Raw genomic sequence first — 23,909 nt, forward strand, 5'->3', positions numbered from 1 at the left:
CGACTATTCCAACAATGCTAACCAGCCACACACTTTACACAGCACAGTCAGTGATTTTCATATAGAGCGCTACGTGACGTTACCAACATAAGAACGTAAACAGCCTACTCATAATATGATCGAACATGCGACTGCAGGCAACTCTGATTCAGAAGATATGGGGTCTAAATTCTCATAATGCCATCGACATTTTTTTGTAGGCTCACTAAACTGTTCAAGCCTAAAAGGCTTGTCGTAAACGGTGGGTGGGTTCTCTCCCCACTTTACTACACTCCAGATTTAACAGTGTTGACCATCACGTGAAATACTGCAGCTGTAGCAACCAGTAAAAATTACTTATCATTCTGTTCACGAAAAACTATGCGGATTCCTCGGTGCAGCTGCGATTTCGGCGCTGATCTACAATCAAAATGAATTGATTGGTTGGAAGTGAGGTCATGAGCATTTTTTCTTCAAATTATGTTTACCGAAGACAACTGATCGTTATCTCTGCACACATTATTTAGTACAATAGATGATCATGTCGCATCAACCTAAGGGCTCGTTAGAAGGATACTGAGTAGGAGAAGGAACGATGTCTATACGAACAAGCGTATGGTTCTTTTTGATTTTGTGGAGGTATATCCACAATTGTTTAGAGTGTTACCACTGGCTTTGCTGCTCAGTGTTTTTCTAGACGACTGATGATGCCCCCCCCCCCACTTCGTTTTTCCTCTCCTCCCCTCTTTTTCCCTCCTCATCTGTCCAGATCCTACCCATCTACCCTTGCCTGTGGTGTGTCATCTTCGTGCCAACTTTTTAGTGCAGAGTTTCAAGTGAGTGTTAAGTGTTGTGCGTCTTTTCCGAAGTGTTGTGAACGGAAATCATACTGTCGTTGGGTGTGATTTTTTTATCTCTTGCGAACAGAAAGCAGACTGTCACCGTGTTTTTTAAATTGTCTGTTTACTATTTTACCTGTCTGCTTCCTGTGTATTTTATTAGCATCGCCAACTCTTTGTTTTATGTTTTAAATTCCATAATTTTAGGCCATTTTACGATTTAAGTCCCCGTTTCTATCGCCTGCTTTTATTGTTTATTATCTTCATCTTATGTTTTAAAAATTCTGTAGGCCGAATAGTGGCGTACTAAGCCTTGGGCGGGAGTCGAAACTCAATAAAGAACAGAAAACTGATGACAGGTTTCGTTTGCAGCTTATGTTGAGCACTAACAGATTTTTCGAAGTGGCTGAGCTTGAAAGCTTTTACCTGTTATTGAAATTATGAAGTTATTCCCTGCATATGTGCCTCTTGGGTCAAATGATATGCACTAACAGGATGGATTGTGTGATAAGTTTACACTGTTTATTTTTCCGCTGTTCCGCACGTCTTTTTCACATTTGACTTAACGAAACTCATAACCTAACATCAAACCTTTTCATGACAGGAACATGCATTTCACCTCATTCAAGAGTAAAAATAAATCATGTATTAAGACCATTTACACCTGATGATGGACCCACAGGATCTGAAATGCATCGAGAATTTAATAAAATACGAAAATTTGTGACTGAAGGCGTTTTTCAATTCATGCTTCCAGGAAAAACATTGCTGGTGAAATGTAATAGATATCCAACAGGTATTACAATCATACAACTATACATGCCAGTCAAAGATTGAATGACCACGAAATAGAAGATATCTGCGATAACCTTATTTATCTAGTAAATTACATGAAGGGAACAATATTTTCATCTTCATGGGAGACAGAAATGCAATCGTTGGTGAGGGTAAAAAATAGAAAATAATGAGAGTTTCATTTCCGAAAGCGAAATGAGATGGCAGATGCATTAATAGAATGCTGTGCAGAGTAAATTTTATCCACTGCGAGACTTTTTAAAAAGAGAGCGCGCATTCCGTACTAGCTGTTAACTGTGGTAGAGTGGCAGTGTTCGTGTGTCAGTAGTTTCGCTGTGAAGAGTGATGGTGAGTATGTAAACTATACTGTGTACAGCAACGTCAGCTGCCCTCACGTGTCTGCTACTTATGGTAAGCCCACCTCCTCCAAACTGCCCAAGACATGACACAACGACACACTCAACATAATACCCAAGCAGTGCACACGGGTGGGAATGGATAACAGCGTGCATCTATGCATCATGCTAATGAGGGAGCTCTTTATTAGACAATGTTTATGTTGTGCAACAAATTTAATAATTTTTTAACATGATTTATGTTCACTGATGTAACAAAGGATGTTACTTTCCCTCCTTCACCCTCTTAGGGGACGATTTCTTTTTCTTTACTTTCTACAGTAACCTATGTTATTTCACAGGGTTCAAGCTATCTCCACACCAGATTTCATCGAAACTGGTTCTGCGGCTTAGTTGTGACAGAATTACTTTTTCATTCACAAATGTAGTTAAGGATGATGGCAGTATGGGTTAAGCATGTTGGGGATTGTATAAGCGCTGTATTGATTATGTTGGATCGTTTACACTAGAATGTGCGAACTAATAAAAGCATTTTCGCAAGTACGATTAAGTTGATGACTCAAAGCGGAAGTACACTGACAGAAAAAAGTCGCAACACCAAAAATAGTTAATCTACAGTAATGAAATTTTGTGAATACATATTTAAATGATTAACATAGCAAGATCACAGGTTAATGTAGGCGAGAGATAAGCCATTGCACATTTAAAACTCTGATACATTAATCACCGGCGTAATCACCAGAATGCTGAATGCAAGCATGCAGACTTGCATGCACTGTGTTGTACAACTACCATGCCAATTTTTGGGACGGTGTTGTATGCTTGTAGTACTTGGTCAGGTAGTACAGGGACGGTTAATGCTGTTTGTGGGTGACGCTAAAGTTGTTCGCCAGTGATGTCCCATATGTGCTCGTATGGCGAGGAGATATGGCGATCGAGCATGCCAAGGCAATATGTCAGCACTCTGTAGCGCTTGTGGGCCAGTATTATCCTGTTGGAAAATACCCCTAGAATGCTGTTCCTTAATGGCAACACAACAGGTTGAATCACGAGACAGGCGTACAATTTTGCAGTCAGGGTGCGTGGGATAACAATGTCATACGAAATCGCACTCCAGACCATAACTCCAGGTGTAGGTCCACTGTGTCCAGCATGCAGACAGGTTGGTTCAGGGCCTCAAGTAGCCTCCTTCTAATCAACAGACGGCCAACACTGGCAGCGAGGCAGAACCAGCTTTCATCAGAAAACGCAACAGAGCTCCACCCTGCCCTCTAATGAGCTCTCGCTTGACACCGCGAAAAACTCAAATCGCAGGGGTTTTGGTTCAGATGAATGCTTGCTACAGGACGACTGGCTCGGAGCTGTCCTTGAAGTAATCGATTTGTAACAGTTCGTTGTGTCACTGTGATGCCACCTGCTGCTCACATTGCTTCTTCAAATGCGCTACAATACGCCAGAGCCATACACCGAACTGACGGTCTCGTGGAAGTACTGAGAGGGATAGTCTCCCTCTCAATGGTGCCACGTGACCGTAAGCATCTCGGTCTTCTTGCGACTGCGCATTCGCGTGACAACAGCTGCAAGCAATCATGCACAGTGACTACTTTCTGGCCAAGTGTTTATGCAGTATTACAGAAGGAACGTGTAGCTTCTCGTAGCAGTATTACATCACTTCGTTAAAAAACTCACTGAGGTGGTCATAATGGCACCTTTGTCGCCTTAAAGGCATTCTTGACTAACATCGTCTCATCACGTCCAATCTCAAAGGTAACTAACACTCACGACCGTTACAGTGTGTATTTAAAGCAAACCTGACTTCTATCCTCGTAGTCGCTACTAGATCCATGCTTATACGACTGGCGCCACTTTTGAATAGACATCGTCTTTCAGATGCAGAAACATGCCTACCAACTTTCGTCACACAATTCCTTCTTGGTGTTTCGATGTTTTCCTATAGATTAAATTCCCAACTTTTCCGCTGTGTCTGATGAAGTGAGGGCGTGCGACACCGTTGTCGATTATCTGTTTGCCGAATGGAGATGTTAAGCACGGCGGGTGTGTCGGTGCTTTTCGAGAGGAGTAGGCTATGTGCTGGCGCTGTGTTTCATCCTCTCCTTTCTCTCTTCATCATTCAGCACATACTTGACACCACATTACAAGCATACTTATTACAGTCCCCTGCAGTTTAACAGTTACAGATAAATAACACTCAAACCTCACATTTGTTAACGGAAAGGAGACTATAGGTGCGAAGGATTGAGAACGACTTTCCTACTCAGGCAGCTCAAGCCGCCCTTGGCTTTCTCCCAGACATTCATGCCATACGAGTTTACTTTGTCGATGTGACGAAAAACAATTTACGTCGGAGCATGGTATCCAACTATAGAATGCATAAACGCGCTTCAGCTACCAGAAAGAGAGAAATGCATGCTCCTGCTTGTCCTAGAATGGTTTTCTGTTGTTTCACTTGTTGGCTCCACTGAATTAACTGAAAATGGCATAAAATGTTCCATGCCACTTGGATTCTGTTACATTTGTCACGAAGTACGAAAAGTTTGAGATACTGAGTACTTCACATTTTTTGGTTAAATTCCTGGAATTATTGGGTAGTGGTTACTCGTTTTACGAATGATATTGAAAACAATTCATAAGTTCCCTGGCAACCATGATTTAGACCATTCTACAATTAGCCATAGAAGACTCCTTCGGGAATACTGACCTTCTTCGTTAAATTTCATCTAAGAGCCTATAGCAAATAGTGGGTAGAAGAGGACATCTTCCTGAATAGTTTATTACTCATAGTTCAAAGGTGATTTTTTGTCAGAACGGAACGAGTTTACGTAAGTTCTATGCATCCATAAGGCCATATAGCCATTAATGATAAGATGCCACTTTTGTCGCTCATCATATAGTTGATGTGAGGGTTACTTGTAACATCAAGTGAACTATCATAGTATTTATGGTGAGGGCGTTAGCTGAATGTTGTACAGTAATACTTTTCTGGGCAAAGGTCTGTGGGTAACACAAGGTGCCAATAAAACTATACCTACACAGACTGGTGAAAATGCGTGGATCATAAATTCGGGGTCCGTTTTCAACAAGTGAAATGGAGGAATTGGTTGGTATACCTCACATGGAGATGCCATTATTAGCAAAATAGAATGTGTAGGCCATGTTCAAAAACGTTTGGGGACAAGGCTGAGAAAACTAACTGTTGATATGAGAGGAAAAAATTAGAACATGGATAACTGTTGAGCGGACAGGGTCAGTTAACTAAAACTGAAATAGAAAACTTGCAGGTATACTATGGGCAGGCAATTAGGAGAAATAAAGAAAATCTGGAGGCAATGAAGAGAGATGTTCCAGCCATATTCTTCCGTAAGTCCTCTACAAGATGATAAGCCATGTCATGGATTGCGTCAATCAGGGGAAAATTCGTGGTGCAAATACAATAGGGCTCAGGCAACTGGAGAATCTTATTCTCACCAGCATTCTCTTCCTGCTGCTGTTATTACAGCAATTAAACCTATTTTCAGAGCCTTGGATCATCCTTACCTTCTAAGGAAATGTCTGCATGGGCAGACACACAACCTTAATGAATAATAATTTGGATCTGCCTTCCTAAAACTGTATTTGTAGGCATGCATACAATGAAACTAGGAGTTCATGATGCTGTTATTACATTCAATTGTGGTTTTGGAAAGTGTTGGATACTGAAAAAGCTGGGAATTAATCCTAGTGAAAATATGATCACTGGGCAACAACATTGCGATAAAATGAGGATGGCTGATGCAGACAGCAGGACAGTTTTAAGTAACTGTAAGTAACAAATTTCAAGAGTTTTTTCTTTAAAGTCAATTTCCTGCAAACTCAAATTTTCAGTACATATGCCCCATTATATCAGAAACTCTCATAGATAAATGTTTGAAATTTTCAGAGAGTCTGCATAACACAAAAAGCCACCTCTGGTACTACATTAATTAATATTCCCCCAATTACGAAGTTCACAAAAAATATTTTCTGCAGAAAAACTTAATATTTTTTGTTAATAAATTTAAAAAAGTATTTCTCAAAAACTATAAAATGGATAAAGTAGAATTTAGTACAATTGACTCTATTAGCATCATGTAACATACAGTAAAAATATTTAGGTCGTGCATCAAATAGTTTTTTCATAAATAGGTCAAATACTTGCCTAAATCAATATGGGTTAGAGAGGCAGGGTGTGGTTCCCTTAAATGCAGATGAGAGAGCGGGTATGTAGAAAGAGTGGTGTGTTCACATTTTGCGGCGTGCAGTTGCAGTTGGAGCGGTTATAAATCTAAGTACTGCCAAAGTTATTTGTGCAGTGTTATACAATTATTAAATTTAATGGTATTCAGTGGTGTTTCGTGCTGTTTGTGGCGAAATAACGATTTAATAAACTTTTGGAAACGTTCGGTCGCTGTGTTTTTTAGAACTTTCTGTTCGTTGACGTCGTTTAGTAAATTTCGTACTTTAGTTTTCAGCTGACGTTTCTTATTCTTTCTAGTGAAATATTTCAGTAAAATTTGCATTCAGTGTCTTAACTTCGTTTAGTGTTCCAGTGGCTGCTTGAAGTTTTGCTTTTAGCTAATAATTTTGTGAAGTTTTGTTGGTATTAGTATTAGCTGTGGTATAGTAGTATTAACACAAGTAATTGTTTTCCTAGTAGACAGAGAATTTCGAGTCTGCTATTGTTTCTATAAATAGTTTTATTGGTGTACCTGAACTTAGGTAACGTAGACGTATAGTTCTTCTGCAGAAAGTGTAAAATTTTTTCATGAGTGGAAAGGTTTCTGAGGTAGGGGATTACAGTGTGGGATTTGCTCAAAGTATTTTCACTGGGGGGAATGCCATCGGGAAGCCAGTGGGCATTCTAGCGAGATCCTCTCCTGAGATTGCAGAATCTGTAGTAGAAATACGTTGATAGAGGGGCAGAAGCGGAAGGTCTGTGCCTCTCACGTTCAGCTACAACACGCAAAGGAGGAACTAGATAGGTTGAGGAGGGTGAAGGGTGGTGGGGAATGGGAACTGGCAGTTGGCAAGAAGGCAGCTAGGAGGAGAAGGTATTCAGACATACTTTGCGTACACTCCTGGAAATTGAAATAAGAACACCGTGAATTCATTGTCCCAGGAAGGGGAAACTTTATTGACACATTCCTGGGATCAGATACATCACATGATCACACTGACAGAACCACAGGCACATAGACACAGGCAACAGAGCATGCACAATGTCGGCACTAGTACAGTGTATATCCACCTTTCGCAGCAATGCAGGCTGCTATTCTCCCATGGAGACGATCGTAGAGATGCTGGATGTAGTCCTGTGGAACGGCTTGCCATGCCATTTCCACCTGGCGCCTCAGTTGGACCAGCGTTCGTGCTGGACGTGCAGACCGCGTGAGACGACGCTTCATCCAGTCCCAAACATGCTCAATGGGGGACAGATCCGGAGATCTTGCTGGCCAGGGTAGTTGACTTACACCTTCTAGAGCACGTTGGGTGGCACGGGATACATGCGGACGTGCATTGTCCTGTTGGAACAGCAAGTTCCCTTGCCGGTCTAGGAATGGTAGAACGATGGGTTCGGTGACGGTTTGGATGTACCGTGCACTATTCAGTGTCCCCTCGACGATCACCATTGGTGTACGGCCAGTGTAGGAGATCGCTCCCCACACCATGATGCCGGGTGTTGGCCCTGTGTGCCTCGGTCGTATGCAGTCCTGATTGTGGCGCTCACCTGCACGGCGCCAAACACGCATACGACCATCATTGGCACCAAGGCAGAAGCGACTCTCATCGCTGAAGACGACACGTCTCCATTCGTCCCTCCATTCACGCCTGTCGCGACACCACTGGAGGCGGGCTGCACGATGTTGGGGCGTGAGCGGAAGACGGCCTAACGGTGTGCGGGACGGTAGCCCAGCTTCATGGAGACGGTTGCGAATGGTCCTCGCCGATACCCCAGGAGCAACAGTGTCCCTAATTTGCTGGGAAGTGGCGGTGCGGTCCCCTACGGCACTGCGTAGGATCCTACGGTCTTGGCGTGCATCCGTGCGTCGCTGCGGTCCGGTCCCAGGTCGACGGGCACGTGCACCTTCCGCCGACCACTGGCGACAACATCGCTGTACTGTGGAGACCTCACGCCCCACGTGTTGAGCAATTCGGCGGTACGTCCACCCGGCCTCCCGCATGCCCACTATACGCCCTCGCTCAAAGTCCGTCAACTGCACATACGGTTCACGTCCACGCTGTCGCGGCATGCTACCAGTGTTAAAGACTGCGATGGAGCTCCGTATGCCACGGCAAACTGGCTGACACTGACGGCGGCGGTGCACAAATGCTGCGCAGCTAGCGCCATTCGACGGCCAACACCGCGGTTCCTGGTGTGTCCGCTGTGCCGTGCGTGTGATCATTGCTTGTACAGCCCTCTCGCAGTGTCCGGAGCAAGTATGGTGGGTCTGACACACCGGTGTCAATGTGTTCTTTTTTCCATTTCTAGGAGTGTATATGCAATAGATTTGACCAACTCTAAGAATTGAGTGGAGAGGAGCGTCTTGTAGCTGTAGATGTAGGGAACATGAAGCAGTCCTCAGCAATTAGGAGGCCTAGGTTAGTTCCAAAGTCTAACAGTAAGAAGAAGGTTCTGCTGCTAGGTAGTTTCCACGGTAGAGGTGTGGGTCAGCAGTTGCAGGAAGTGTTGGGGAGTGAGTACCAGGTCACCAGTTGTGAAAGCTAGTACAAGATTGGCTCAGGTGACTGAGGAGCTATGTAGGAGAATTATGTAGGAATTTAACGGAGGAGGATCAGCTAGTCATAGTGGGTGGAGCAGGGAACAGTCTAGATAGGGACGGGGAATAAGATGTAGATGGTGACCTGGTAAATATAGCTACTCAAACTGGTAGCACTAATATGCATTTCGTGGAGCTGTTTCAACGTCATGATCGGCCTCATCTTAATTCGGGTGTTAGGCGCGTTAACATGGGGCTGGAGAGGGCGCTGACTGATGAAGGCATGGGTCACTGGTGCCATTTGGGTCTATCAGTAGATCGGATTTCACTAGGCATGGCCTGCATTTCAGCAGGTATGGGAAGGGGAGGCTAACAAAGCTTATAGTGGGTGGTGGTGGGATAACTCATGGAAAAATATCTGTAGTAATTGGTGTTACAGCTGCGCCTTTTTTAGACTGGAGTAAGCTGATAAGTATACCTGCTTAAAGGAAGCCCCTCTAACTAAGGGCTCACCTTCAGAGCATGTCATGTTTCCAAACAGACAAGGAACTAGCATATTTCATCAAAATGTAAGAAGTATTAGAGATAAAGTTAGTGAACTGCTTAGAGATGTTGACTCTTAAATTATTGGTATGTCGGAGCACCAATTACATAATTTGACAATGCAGAGGCTTCCTTTTCCAGGATACAGATTAGCTGGCTGTTTTTCAAGGATTTCTTTGTGGGGTAGGGGAGTGGCTATGTACATAAAAATAGTATTCCATTTGAGTCCATAGACGTATCATGGACCTGCACTGAACAGATATTTGAATGTTCTGAAGGGGCAGTTGAATTTAGTGAAACTTAACTTCTAATTGTTGTAGTTTATAGGTCCCCTAACTCTGACTTCAGAGCATTTCTGCTCAAGCTAGGGAGGGTTCTTGATTCACTTTGTATGAAGTACCAGAAATTGGTTATACGTGGTGACTTCAATTTAGATTTTCTATGTGATGGTAGAAAAAAAAAAGGATGTTGGTAGATCTTATAAGTGCATATGATCTGATGCAGACTTAGTTTCTTCCAACTAGGGTGCAGGGGAACAGTAGCACAGTCGTAGACAATATTTTTATTCATTCTTCATTACTAGATGGGCACTCTGTTAGTACAAGGGTGAATGGTCTTTCAGACCATCATCCACAAATTTTAACACTAAAAGGCATTTGTAGTCAAACAAATGTCACATTTCATTACAAACTATGTAGGAAAGTTAATCCAACAGCAATAGAGAGATTTTTAAACCTTGTCAACGAACAGGAGTGGCAGAATGTTTATAGTGCCGATAACATTGATGATAAATATGCTGCTTTCGTTAACACATTTCTCATGCTCTTTGAGAGCTACTTTCCATTAGAACGTACTAAACGAGGTACTAGCAGTAATAGGCAGCCAGGGTGGCTGACTAGTGGGATAAGGATATCATGTTGAACAAAGTGGGAATTATATCAAAATATTAGAAGTAGTAACAATCAAGCTACAGTAGCCGATTACAAGCAGTATTGTAAGGTGCTTAAAATGTTATTAGGGCGGCAAAGAGTATGTGGTATGCAAATAGAATAGCTACTTCACAGGATAAAATTAAAACCATACGGTCAGTTGTGAAACAAGTGTCTGGCCAGCAGCACAAGGTCAACGATATAAAGTCATTTCGTAGTAAAAATATTTCTGTTACTGATAAATCAGATATATGTACAGTACTTATCAATCATTTTCTGATCATGACTGGTGAATTAAATAAAAATTTAGTTTCTGCAGGGAATCATATAACTTTCTTCGCAAACGCCTTTCCGAGATTGATGTCTGAAATACTCATCTGTGATACAGACAAGGGGGAGATTGAGTCAATAGTTAAATCACTGAAGTAAAAGGACTCTCACGGTTACGATGGAGCGCCCAGCAGAATATTAAAGTACTGTGCTGCACATGTTAGCCCTGTATTTAGCCATATTTGTAACATTTCCTTTACCAATGATTTCCTGGACGACTAAAGCACTCAGTAGTAAAGCCGCTTTATAAAAAGGTAGAAAGGGATAATGGAGACAATTTTAGACCTAATTATATGCCATTAGTGTTTGCTAAAGTTATTGAAAATGCTGTGTATGTAAGGATAATTGATCATTTTATATCACATTATTTGCTATCAAATGTACAGTTTGGCTTTACAAGTCGTTTAACAACTGAAAATGCTATATCGTCCTTTGTCTGTGAGGTACTGGATGGGTTAAACAAAAGGTTTTGAATGTTAGGCATATTTTTTGATTTAACTACGAGGTTTGATAGTAATGATGACAAAGTATTGCTTCATAAGTTGCCCCATTACTGAAAATGGAGAATAGCTCATAATTTTTTCACCTCTTAATTTGGTAATACAGAGCAAAAGGTCGTTATTCACAACGTTGAGAATGGCTGTGATGTGGCGTCAGAGTGGGGTGCAGTCACGTGGGAGGTGCCCCAGGAATGAATGTTGGGGCCACTCCTGTTTCTTATTTATAGTGTATAAACGATATTCCTTCTAGTATTATGGGTGACTCTAAAATATTTCTGTTTTCTGATGACACTAGCTTGGTAGTAATGGATTTTGTGTGCAACATTGGCTCGGTTTCAAATAGTGCAGTGCATGACCTAAGCTCAAGGCTTATAGAAAATAAACTAACGCTCGGTTTTCACAGTATCTAACACACAATTCAACAAAACCTGACATTATAAATTTCACAGAATGGGCATATGATCAGTGAAACTGAACAGTTCAAATTTTTAGGTGTTCAGATAGATAGTAAACTGTCGTGGAAAGCCCACTTTCAGGATCTTGTTCAAAGAATTGATGCTGCTATTTGTACTATTCGAACGGTATCTGAAGTGAGTGATCGTTCGACACGAACGTTAGTCTACTTTGCTTATTTTCATTCGCTTATGCCGTATGGTATTATATTTTGGGCGCACTCTTCCCATTCGAAAAGGATACTTTGGCTCAGAAACTGGTGGTTAGGCAATACGTGGTGTAAGTTTACAAACATCTTGTCGACCCCTCTTCACGAGTCTACGTATGTTGACATTGGCCTCTCAATATATATATCCCTTACTGTCATTAATTGGTAACAGTATTAGCTTCTTCCCAAGAATAAGCAGCTTTCACTCAGTTAATACTCGGCAGAAATCAAACCTGCATTTGGATCGAACTTCCTTAACTCCTGTGCAGAAAGGTGTGCAGTATACTGCCGCATTCATTTTCAACAATCTACCACTCGAATTCAAAAATCTTAGCAGTAATCCACGCGCTTTCAAATCGAAACCGAAGAGTTTCCTCATGGGCCACTCCTTCTATTCTCTCGAGGAGTTCCTTGAAAAATTAAGCTGATTCTTGTTGTATTGTTGATTGCGTTTACTTAAACTTTTCGACTGACTTCTCAGGGTCATAAATATTTCATATTTGTCTGTTATTACCTTTATGCTGTAATTTCATGTACTGACACGTTCGGTGACCTTGGAGATTTGTTCCTCAATTTGGTCCCACGGAATAAATAAATAAAAAGTTCATTGAAGGTCTCTATGACGGGGAAGATTTGTCTGATGTGACAGAAGAAGAAACAGGAGTCGATTTAGAAGATATAGAGGATCCAATGTGAGTATCACAATTTAAGAGAGGTTTGGCGGACTTAAGTTCAAATAAGTCAGAAGGGATGGATAACATTCCATCGTAATTTCTATGATCCCATGGAAACAAAACGACTATTCACGTTGGTGTGCAGAATGTACGAGTCTGGCGACACACTACCTGACTTTCGGAAAAATATCATCCACACAATTCCGAAGACTGCAAAAGCTGTCAAGTGCGAGAATTATTGCACAATCAGTTTAACAGCTCATGCATCCAGGTTTCTGACAAGAATAATATACAGAAGAATGGAAAAGAAAACTGAGGATGTGTTAGATAACGATCAGTTTCACTTCAGGAAAGGCAAACGTGCCAGAGAGACATTTCTGACATTGCGGTTGATTATGGAAGCAAGACTAAAGAAAAGTGAAGACACGTTCATAGGCTCTGACGAATTGGTAAAGCTTTCGACAATGTAAAATTTTGCAAGATATTCGAAATTCTGCCCGACTGGCGCGTGCATGTTGCTAATGACGAAGATTGTGTATTTATACTTTCTTGAATATGACACAAAAATTCCAGATCGATTACTAATTCGAACGCGGTACAAAATTCAAGTCTATGTGTGTTTGTGTGTGTGTGTGTGTGTGTGTGTGTGTGTGTGTGTGTGAGAGCTAGAGAGAGAGAGAGAGTGAGGGAGAGGGGGAGTGAGAGGGAGTGAAAGATAAGAGAGAGGGGATGAGTGTGTGTGGATGGAGGGGGGGTGAGAGAGAGAGACAGACAGGGACAAAGACAGAGAGAGAGAGAGAGAGTGTGGGGCGGGGGAGGGCGTGGAGGGAAAGATGTGAGATGATAGTTACAGTGGCTGTTGACTATCATTGCCCTATTCAGTGGTAAATGGGGTAATGGCAGTCACCTTGTCAATAGACCGTCAGTGAAATTCAAAGGCAAATATTTTTGAACACGATGCTATTTCATGCAATGATTCAAGTTAAATTTGTCAATCTGAAAGTTAGGTTGCGAGTGTTTCATTACGACGCCTGCTAAAATACTACACGGTTACTCGTTGAAGAGGGGAGGGGGGGGGGATAGAAAAAGGGAGGAGAGAAGGAGCTGCAAGATCACGTCATTGTGTGGCATGTCACGTGAGGTTGATGACGTCATTGATAACTAGGGTCAATGATTGCACTACTACTACATTTAGGTACCAATCGCGCTGGAAATAAAGGTGACTGCCTGCCTGGTAAAATAAGGGGAAGCATCAGGAAAGGGACGAGGGAACTACGTGAAACGTCATGGGTTGAGGTGGGAACCACTTATCCGATTGGGAAGAAAATCATAAAGATGTTCTTATTCCCTCCTGAGGAAAGCTGGCTCGCTGTGTTGTGATTGGTCCTCGATATCCTCGATACTACTGCTGGGCTGAAGGTGACATCCCATACGATCCTGACACCTGCATTGGAACAGATTAGTGGACCTTCCTGGCCATGGAAGTACCCTGACATCACACGGTCGTTTTATAGAGACGTGTGCCATATCTGGACGAGCAGTGACCTTTTAAAAGCTCCCTGTGACTTGTGCCATCAGAGTTCCCTCACTCACTACCAGCCGTTACCTGAAATCATACCTGATGGCTGCGGCCAGCCACAGATTCGTCTCCTGTGCCAACTTCTTAATTTCAGAGTAGCAATTACGAACTACGTCCTCAATTATTTGCAGACTGTATACCAAACTCTATTTCCATTTACAGTTTATACACTGTACAGCTCTCTCTAGTACAATGATGGAAGCTTTTCTCCGATGTCTCAACTGATTTCCTATCGCCCTGTCCATTCTTACTGTCAGTGCTTTCCGGATATTCCGTCCCTCGCCCGTTCTGCGGAAGACCTCTCCACCTAATTTTCAACATTCGTCTGTAGCACTACCACCGAAATGCCTCGGTTCTCTTCTGTTCTGGTTTTCCCACAGCCCATGTTTCACCACCGTAAAAGGCTCTACTTTAAATTTACATTCTCAGAAACATCTTCCCTAAATTATAGCCTATGTTTGACAGTAGCCCGAAATACCCTTTTTGCCAGTGACAGTCTGCTTATTATATCCTCCTTGAGCCGTCTGCCTAGGTAGCGGGTTTCCTTAACTTCGTCTCCATTGTGATTCCCATTTCTGATACTAAGTTTCTCGCTACTTCTCATAGTTTTCGTCTTTCTTCGGTTTACTTTCAGTCCATATTTGTTGTCAGTAGACAGTTCATTCTGTTTAACAGAACCTACAGTTCTTCTTCAATATCACTCACGATAGCAATGTTATCAGCGAATATTATCATTGATATATTTTTACCTTGAATTTTAATGCAACGTTTGAACCTTTCTTTTACTTTCGTCGTTGCTTCTTCGATGTATAGATTGAACAGTAGAGGCGATAGCCTACAACCCTGTCTTACTTCCTTTTTAATACACTCCTGGAAATTGAAATAAGAACACCGTGAATTCATTGTCCCAGGAAGGGGAAACTTTATTGACACATTCCTGGGGTCAGATACATCACACGATCACACTGACAGAACCACAGGCACATAGACACAGGCAACAGAGCATGCACAATGTCGGCACTAGTACAGTGTATATCCACCTTTCGCAGCAATGCAGGCTGCTATTCTCCCATGGAGACGATCGTAGAGATGCTGGATGTAGTCCTGTGGAACGGCTTGCCATGCCATTTCCACCTGGCGCCTCAGTTGGACCAGCGTTCGTGCTGGACGTGCAGACCGCGTGAGACGACGCTTCATCCAGTCCCAAACATGCTCAATGGGGGACAGATCCGGAGATCTTGCTGGCCAGGGTAGTTGACTTACACCTTCTAGAGCACGTTGGGTGGCACGGGATACATGCGGACGTGCATTGTCCTGTTGGAACAGCAAGTTCCCTTGCCAGTCTAGGAATGGTGGAACGATGGGTTCGATGACGGTTTGGATGTACCGTGCACTATTCAGTGTCCCCTCGACGATCACCAGTGGTGTACGGCCAGTGTAGGAGATCGCTCCCCACACCATGATGCCGGGTGTTGGCCCTGTGTACCTCGGTCGTATGCAGTCCTGATTGTGGCGCTCACCTGCGCGGCGCCAAACACGCATACGACCATCATTGGCACCAAGGCAGAAGCGACTCTCATCGCTGAAGACGACACGTCTCCATTCGTCCCTCCATTCACGCCTGTCGCGACACCACTGGAGGCGGGCTGCACGATGTTGGGGCGTGAGCGGAAGACGGCCTAACGGTGTGCGGGACCGTAGCCCAGCTTCATGGAGACGGTTGCGAATGGTCCTCGCCGATACCCCAGGAGCAACAGTGTCCCTAATTTGCTGGGAAGTGGCGGTGCGGTCCCCTACGGCACTGCGTAGGATCCTACGGTCTTGGCGTGCATCCGTGCGTCGCTGCGGTCCGGTCCCAGGTCGACGGGCACATGCACCTTCCGCCGACCACTGGCGACAACATCGATGTACTGTGAAGACCTCACGCCCCACGTGTTGAGCAATTCGGCGGTACGTCCACCCGCCCTCCCGCATGCCCACTATACGCCTTCGCTCAAAGTCCGTCAACTGCACATACGGTTCACGTCCACGCTGTCGCGGCATGCTTCCAGTGTTAAAGACTGCGATGGAGCTCCGTATGCCACGGCAAACTGGCTGACACTGACGGCGGCGGTGCACAAATGCTGCGCAGCTAGCGCCATTCGACGGCCAACACCGCGGTTCCTGGTGTGTCCGCTGTGCCGTGCGTGTGATCATTGCTTGTACAGCCCTCTCGCTGTGTCCGGAGCAAGTATGGTGGGTCTGACACACCGGTGTCAATGTGTTCTTTTTTCCATTTCCAGGAGTGTACCAGCACTTCGTTGTTGCTCTTGCACTCTTTTTATCCCAACTTGGCTCTTGTACATATTATATATCATCCGTATTTGCCTATAACTTCCATCTACTTTTCTCAGATTTACTTACATTAGTTTACACTGTCGAATACTTTTTCCAGGTCATCAAATGCTATGAACGAGTCTTCATTTTGCTGCAGTCTTGCTTCCATTATCAATCGCAACGTCAAAAATGAACTGCCCCGCCGGCCGCGGTGGCCGAGCGGTTCTAGGCGCTACAATCTGGAACAGCGTGACTGCTACGGTCGCACGTTCGAATCCTGCCTCGGGCATGGATGTGTGTGATGTCCTTAGGTTAGTTAGGTTTAAGTAGTTCTACGTTCTAGGGGACTGATGACCTCAGAAGTTAAGTCCCATAGTGCTCAGAGCCATTTGAACCATTTGAACTGCCCCTCTTGCGCCTTTACTCTTCCTAAAACTAAACTGATAGTCATATGAAAGATCCTCACCTTTGTTTTCCATTCTTCTATATATTTTTCTTAGCAGCAATTTGGATGCAGGAGCTAAAAAGCTGATTGTGGGATAATTCTCTCACTTCAAGGCTCTTGTTGTCTTTGGAATTGTGTGAATCATGGTTTTTCGGAGGTCTGATGGTATATCGCCAGTCTCATACGTTCTACACACCAATGTAATAGTGATATTGTTCCCACTTCCCCCAATGATTTTACTAATCCAGATGGAATTTTATCTATCCCTTCTGACTTATTTAATCTTAAGTCGACAAAATCTCTTTGAATTCTGATTCTAAAACTGAATCCAGCCTCTTCACGGTCGACTCCTGTTCTTCCATCACGTCACGAGGCAGACGCCGCCCCCTCCTAGAGTCCTACAGTCTAATCTTTCCGCCAATCCTGCATTTAACAGTAGAATTACCATTGTCCTCCTAATGTTATAGCACCACTTGCTTTCAATTTCACCAAATATTGTTTTGACTTCCTTATATGCTGAGTCAGTCCGTACAATATTGATTTGTTTTTAGATTTCTTCACATTTTTCATGTAGCCATTTCGCCTTAGCTTACCTGCACTTCCTGTTTATTTCATTCTTAATAGACTTGTCTCTCTGTATTTCTGAAGTTTTTTTTCCTCTTTCTTTCGCAGATTACATTGAATTACTCGTATGTCTTATGTTACCCATGGTGTCTACGCAGGTGAATTCGTTGTTTTCATGTTGTTCTTTCCAACTTCTGTGTTTTCCCTTTCTAGAGATGCCCAATCCTCTTCAACTGAACTGCATAGTGAGCTATACATTATCGCAGTACCTATAGCCTCACAGAACTTCAAGGGTATCTCCACGTTCCTTAGTACTTCCGTAAACCACCTCCTTGACCGCTGATTCTTCCTGAGTAGTCTCTTAACCTTTAGCCTACTCTTCATCATTATTAAATTGTGATTTGGGTCTATATATGCTCGTTGGTACACCTGACAATCCAACATCTGATTTCGGAATCTTCGTGGCCTTGATGTAATCTAACTGGTATCTTCCCCCATCTTCCGGCATTTACCAAGTATACCTCCTCCTCCTCCTAATGTGATTCGTGAACAGAGTATTCGCTTTTATTAGCTGAAGTTTGCTGTACAATTCAAACTTGCTCCTCTCTCATTCCTACTACCAAAGCCATGTTCTCTTTTAGCCCTTTCATCAACTCTTTCCCCTAAACCGGTGTTCCAGTCCTCCATTACCATTAGAATTTCAACTCCCTTTACGTGTGAGCTCTGGTAACAACACTAAATATGAACATCGTAAAAGAATTATCGTGATCCCTCTATCTATCACAGAAAATTCCAACTCTGATCATTTACATACCCACCGATGGTGTTACATTGCTATGGGACCATGTCTTTTTGTTGCTTCACTTTCTTCGTCGGAGCGTGTATATTTGTGCTCTTATGTGACTCAGATATTTGGTTGGAATTCTAAGCAACCTGAATTTTTCGCGGCCGCATTATTGTACGCGATCTTATTTAAACGGTGTAACCTCATTTCAGTTATTTATTTATTAGATATTTTGTTACTTTTCCGTTAATCTGTCTATGATAGAAAAAAGTTTAAGGACTCTTGTACTAGGATTTGGGCATCGAAGCGATGGTGCACGGATACACCCTATAGCCGACAGCTAGCTGTACTAAAGTCTAAGGCTATGCATTGCCTATACTAGTCATCACATTTCGAGGCGGTATAATTAAGTCAACTCCCTCTGACATCTGAATTGTGCAATCGCAATTAAGTAGGGTTCTCACGGAACGTGATACAGAGTAGCATTGCATCTTATGCGTTGACTATCTGAATCATATAATCGACCCATCAAATTTGTGACAATGGAAGTACTCCCAGCTAATTACCTCATCAGACCATTAGCTGCCAAAGATAGAGTTTTTATCATAAGGCTTTATCGCAAGTAAAATGTTGAGTATAGACTAAAGTACATTTCTTGAGTTTGTTAAGGATGTCAATGGCGATAAGATATTTTGACGGTGAGAAAAATGATGTACATAATTGGATCAGTTTTCTGAATGTACTGTGAAAATTGCTAACTCTGAAAGAATATGAGATTCGATCCACGACCTTACTTCGTTGTAACAGCGAATCTGTGTTTGTTGGCAGTGTGTATATCGGTAAGTTCATTCATTTGTGTAATTCGCAACATAATTTATTTTGAAATAAAAAATATGTATCGCGTATCAGTGCTTGCAGGTTAGCATTTTTGTATAGCAGACACAGCGAATTAGTATTGAGATTGAAATGTGCATTGATGATTTTAATCTACTGTTGTAGATGATGACTTTCGAACGGAGAATTTCAGTGTTGCCAAAGATTTCATTGACAGAGATCCAAGTTCATGGACAGCTAAAGTTTTCGACGTTATGGGAATGTATGTAGCGATTAATGATTAGGACAGCTTATAGAATATTGTACTAAAATCCTCCTATGTTCTGTAGTGTCCTTATATACAGTCCACAGAGTAAATTAAAAACACGTTACCACTTTATGTGACGACATAGAGAATGCAATTTATGGCTTTCGCAGTCGTAATATGTGTTACGTAAGGGTTCAGAAACATATTTGTGGAATAGGAGTAAATGTAGTCACGCATAAGAATTGTAGACAATACAACTTTCACACTGATTTTGAATGGGTCTGAATTTATTGTGTCCATGCTCCATTATCATTTGTGTTTTCCTTTTCGTTTGATGTTGTTTAGATCAATCAAGTCTCTCTAGAGCATACTGTATGTTGAGTGATTCAGTTTTTTTATATTATTTCTTTCATCTGTGAAGGCAACTGTTACGTTGTCCATACCATCATCTATGATTTGCTTGTATTGGCTTTCTACTAATTCCGTACAGAATAGCGTCGTTAATACATGTTTCTGTCGCATCAATGTGACAACCTGTCAGAACGTCAAACAACCATCTTCCGCAGCGCGGACGCTCAAGAAGAGAGTCAATGAAGTCCTCCAAGGTAAAGACTCCAGTTCCGTGGCCAGCTACGCCAATTTTCTCGGTTGAGGATCCATGGCGCGAACAGACCGACCGAGCTGGTCCCAAAATTTATCGATGGGGCTTAAGGCCGGTGTCTTTTGTGGCCATGGGAGTACGATAAACATACCCTGGCGCTTGTAGGAACAAGCACGTACACTGTGAGCTATGTGACGCGTTGCATTGTCCTTGTGGTAGATACCATCGTGCCGAGGAGAAAACAAACTGCGTGTAGGGGTGGACGTGGTCCAAACGATAGACGAATATTTGTGGTGAGCCTCGTTCCTTCCAGAATGACGAAATTACGCCGGAAATGTCACTGAAACATTTCAAAGGCCATAAACGCGCCATCCTCCAGCCTGGATCTTTGCGACCATTGTTGCAGGGTTTTTGTTTTCGGTCCGTTGGAGCAAGAAACGGAGCTTTCAGACGCTTCGCGCCATAGGCGCAAACAGCCATCTGTCCCACGGAGTATAAAAAGTGATTCATCTACAAAGGCCATCCGTCGCCACTCAGTGAACGTCCATTTGCAATACTGGCGTTCATATTCCAGCCTTCGTCGCCGATGAGCAGCAGACAGCGCGGGTGTATGTACCAGGCGCCTTCTGCGGAGGCCTGTAGGTAGCAACGTTCAGTGAACACGCACACTCTTTGATCAACACTTTCGCCTCTGTTCCCGGTAGACATCTCCACAGCAGTCGTTCACCGCAGCTGCCTCGGCGCCAGTTCTGGATAGCTGCACTTGCCATACGCAGCGTACCTCAACCACTGCGGGACGCGAACAGTTTACAGTCTTAGCCGTTTGGAGATGCTTCCACTCTTGGCCAGAAAGCTGATGATCGTGCCCTTCTGGACGTCAGATGAATCGCTCTGTTTTCCCGTGCCCCGAAACGCTAGGGTTGCCACCTGGCGCCTGTGAATGGTTATCGAATGTTGATATCGAACATAGGCGGCATCACATTCATATTATGGGATCGTGTGATATTATTACGTAGTATTACTTCAGTTTTGGAAATTCGAACTTTCTGAAAGTGTATCTGAACTCTTCTCTATTGGGTACGCAAACTCTTTAAAATCTTAACGTTACTCTCAACTGAATAGTTTCAGTAGATTCCGTTTCCACCTTTCATAACTGCGTCACAATGCTAAATGATCGCGTTCCACATGAGTCCGACTGTAGCTTTCCCTCGATTAAATAGTCCCTTTAAAGTTATTCCAAGCTGTTTTATAATACAAGGTATACCTAATTTTACGTCGCCTTTACTTATTTTCACAGAAATACATTAAAGGACTACGTAAAAAGATTAATGAAGAAGTAGCCCCTGTTTCATAGCCGCTGTTTCATGGCTATACTAGACAGACAAAACTGTTGCATTACCGTAGTGAAAATCGTGACAGAGACAAGAGGCCAATATGATAACGAATACAGCTAAAGCAAACATCCATATTTACTCATTCTTTTTCTCAGGTTTTATTTGGCAAATCTGCCGGCCGCGGTGGTCTAGCGGTTCTGGCGCTGCAGTCCGGAACCGCGGGACTGCTGCGGTCGCAGGTTCGAATCCTGCCTCGGGCATGGATGTGTGTGGTTCCTTAGGTTGGTTAGGTTTAAGTGGTTCTATGTTCTAGGGGACTTATGACCTAAGATGTTGAGTCCTATAGTGCTCAGAGCCATTTGGCAAATCTAGATTTCGTAGTCTTGGAAGAACTGTGACAGACGCCCGAACAACAGGTAGCTGACATGCATTGATACTATGAAATAGTTCATTGACAATGGCTAGGCACCACCCGAAATCTATATTTGCCAAATAAAACCTGCAAAAAAGGATGACTGATTGCTGCGCTCTATCATTTTAAAATCATGTCACACTCGCTGAGTGCACCCACGTTCCTAATACAAGGTAACCTGATGAAATATCCATAAGCCGAGAAGTCTTCGGTGTAAATGCTTTGACTGAAAATTTTGTCATGTAGCACATAATATTTGAGCTTTAGGAAAGTAGTCTGGGAAGCAGACATATCTAGATTAAGTTATTTGTGATAATGAGAGTGGCATGCTTGAGACTGCCCACAATCGACGCTCGTTTGGCGACTAGTTAAACATTACTCATATTCCCACTGCACGACTATGGACTAGGTTTCAGAAGGAAAAACTTCAGTATCTGCACAGACAGCCGGCCGGAGTGGCCGTGCGGTTTTAGGCACTACAGTCTGGAACCGAGCGACCGCTACGGTCGCAGGTTCGAATCCTCCCTCGGGCATGGATGTGTGTGTTGTTCTTAGGTTAGTTAGGTTTAATTCGTTCTACGTTCTAGGCGACTAATGACCTCAGAAGTTAAGTCGCATAGTGCTCAGAGCCATTTGAACCATCTCCACAGACAAGTTCGACAACATGATACAACCCAGCTCCAAGATCGTTATCGTCCCTTAATTGCTCCAAGACATCAAACTAGCATAGCGTCTGCCCTTAACTAAACACCTCTCATCAATTTCTGCGTAGAACATCACAGTGAACATCAGGGTCTTGAAAGTTTCTCTGAGAGCGAAGGTGGGAAGCAAAAGCTGGTAAAATTAAAAGCGCTGCAGGATTCATTGTACACGAGTAAGTGCTGAGTAAGGTCGTGAAGGATGGTAAAGATCCACGGCTCTGCAGCATTCGTGTAGGATTGTTGCTATGGAAGCAAAAGGAACTGCGTTACAGACTTAATTGATGTCAAACGCTAGATGACAAGCAAAATCTGAACAAAGGCAAAGTGAAAGTACGCGAAAAGCATTCGATGAATTCCAAAGTAAAATATTGCCATCTTATCCGACAAAAACGCTTATCAAGGTTTGGTCTGAGAAAATCAATAAGTAGATATAAATCACCTTTGCTGTCGGCCAGTGACTACACTGGCGCCGAAATAGATTATGATGTAGTGATGGTGGAACTGCTGTACTGGGTCTTATGTAATTATTTCACTGCGAAAAATCTTCCATTAATCTTCGCACGAACGGTGAAACGGCAGATGTTTTGATAAGTGTTTGTGGAACAGAAATTCGTCAAAACTCTGGACCGCATGAGCCATCTGTAGGACAGTATGCTTCTCACCTAGCGGCACTTTATCGTAGGTCGCTGGAGCGACGAAGGGCACCAAGTGCTTGAAGAAAAAAGCCAGGTCATTCTTGTTTCGGAGAAAGATCTTTAGGCAGATTCACATAATTTCAGGGCCACAACGCCGCCTTCAGTTGGATGGAACATCCTTTATGCCCATGCATTACATCGTTTTTTGAATATACTGCCTATCACTATTAAAACTAACATGGAATCCGCAAACAGAGATCATATGAAACTCAAATGACTTTCTCAGCCGCTGAAATCATCAATTGTTAATAACTTCGGTAATTGTTCATATTTTTGCATACAATTTGTCATATATGCCAATCACATAAAGGTACATCGTTTTCCATGAATAAATAAGGAATATAATAAATTTGAATTTTTGGCGTTATGTCGGACGCGGGCGCTAGGAAATCTAGGCGCCCGCGCGTCCAGCGCCAACAAGGCGCCACTCGGGGGGGGGGGGGGGGGGGGGGGTCGGAACCACCCCCCCATACCGGCTTTCTCAGGGCATCATAGACAATAGCGCTCAGGCAGTTGGTGTGTTCTTTGACTTCCGTAAGGCAAACGTCCTCCAACAATGTTTTCTTTTGTGGTCTAATATTACTGGGTGATAATGAATTTTTTTTAATGGTAAAGAGGGTTTCTAGCTAATTTTTAGCTGTAAATTTCAAATAAAGTACTTAAAATCCCCAGTCACGTGCAGTGCAGGTACCAATTGAAAATGTCTGTCAGGTATTCAAATTATAACTATTTGATCACTATAATAATGGCAGTATTGTGATTTTTGTGATGCAATCTGCTACTCTCCGTGCTGCCCGGTCGCTGGTGGTACACCGCGTCCTATACTCGGCCATCGCAACGTTCGGGGTCAGAGCACAAAGATATCACACTTGATGACGGGCATTTAAGAGCCCCAAAGCGATCATGATTTAACCATTGGAAAGTAAAATTGACCTTACAAATGAAGCAGTATTTTCAACCTCTTTGTATTTTGCCTTTTGCAGGGTGTCTGGAATGTAACTAGGTATGAACGAGACGAATAGATACATTTACGACG

The 23,909-nt window shown here is 43.1% G+C and overlaps 1 protein-coding gene across 1 annotated transcript in view; it reads left to right on the plus strand.

Annotated features, from left to right (window-relative positions):
* LOC126156918 (esterase FE4-like) overlaps positions 1-23,909 on the plus strand; it is a 101,868-nt gene that overhangs the window by 7,531 nt on the left and 70,428 nt on the right. The gene's annotated exons all lie outside the window — the stretch shown is intronic.

Source organism: Schistocerca cancellata, chromosome 2 (genome assembly GCF_023864275.1).
Source record: "Schistocerca cancellata isolate TAMUIC-IGC-003103 chromosome 2, iqSchCanc2.1, whole genome shotgun sequence".
NCBI lineage: Eukaryota > Metazoa > Arthropoda > Insecta > Orthoptera > Acrididae > Schistocerca > Schistocerca cancellata.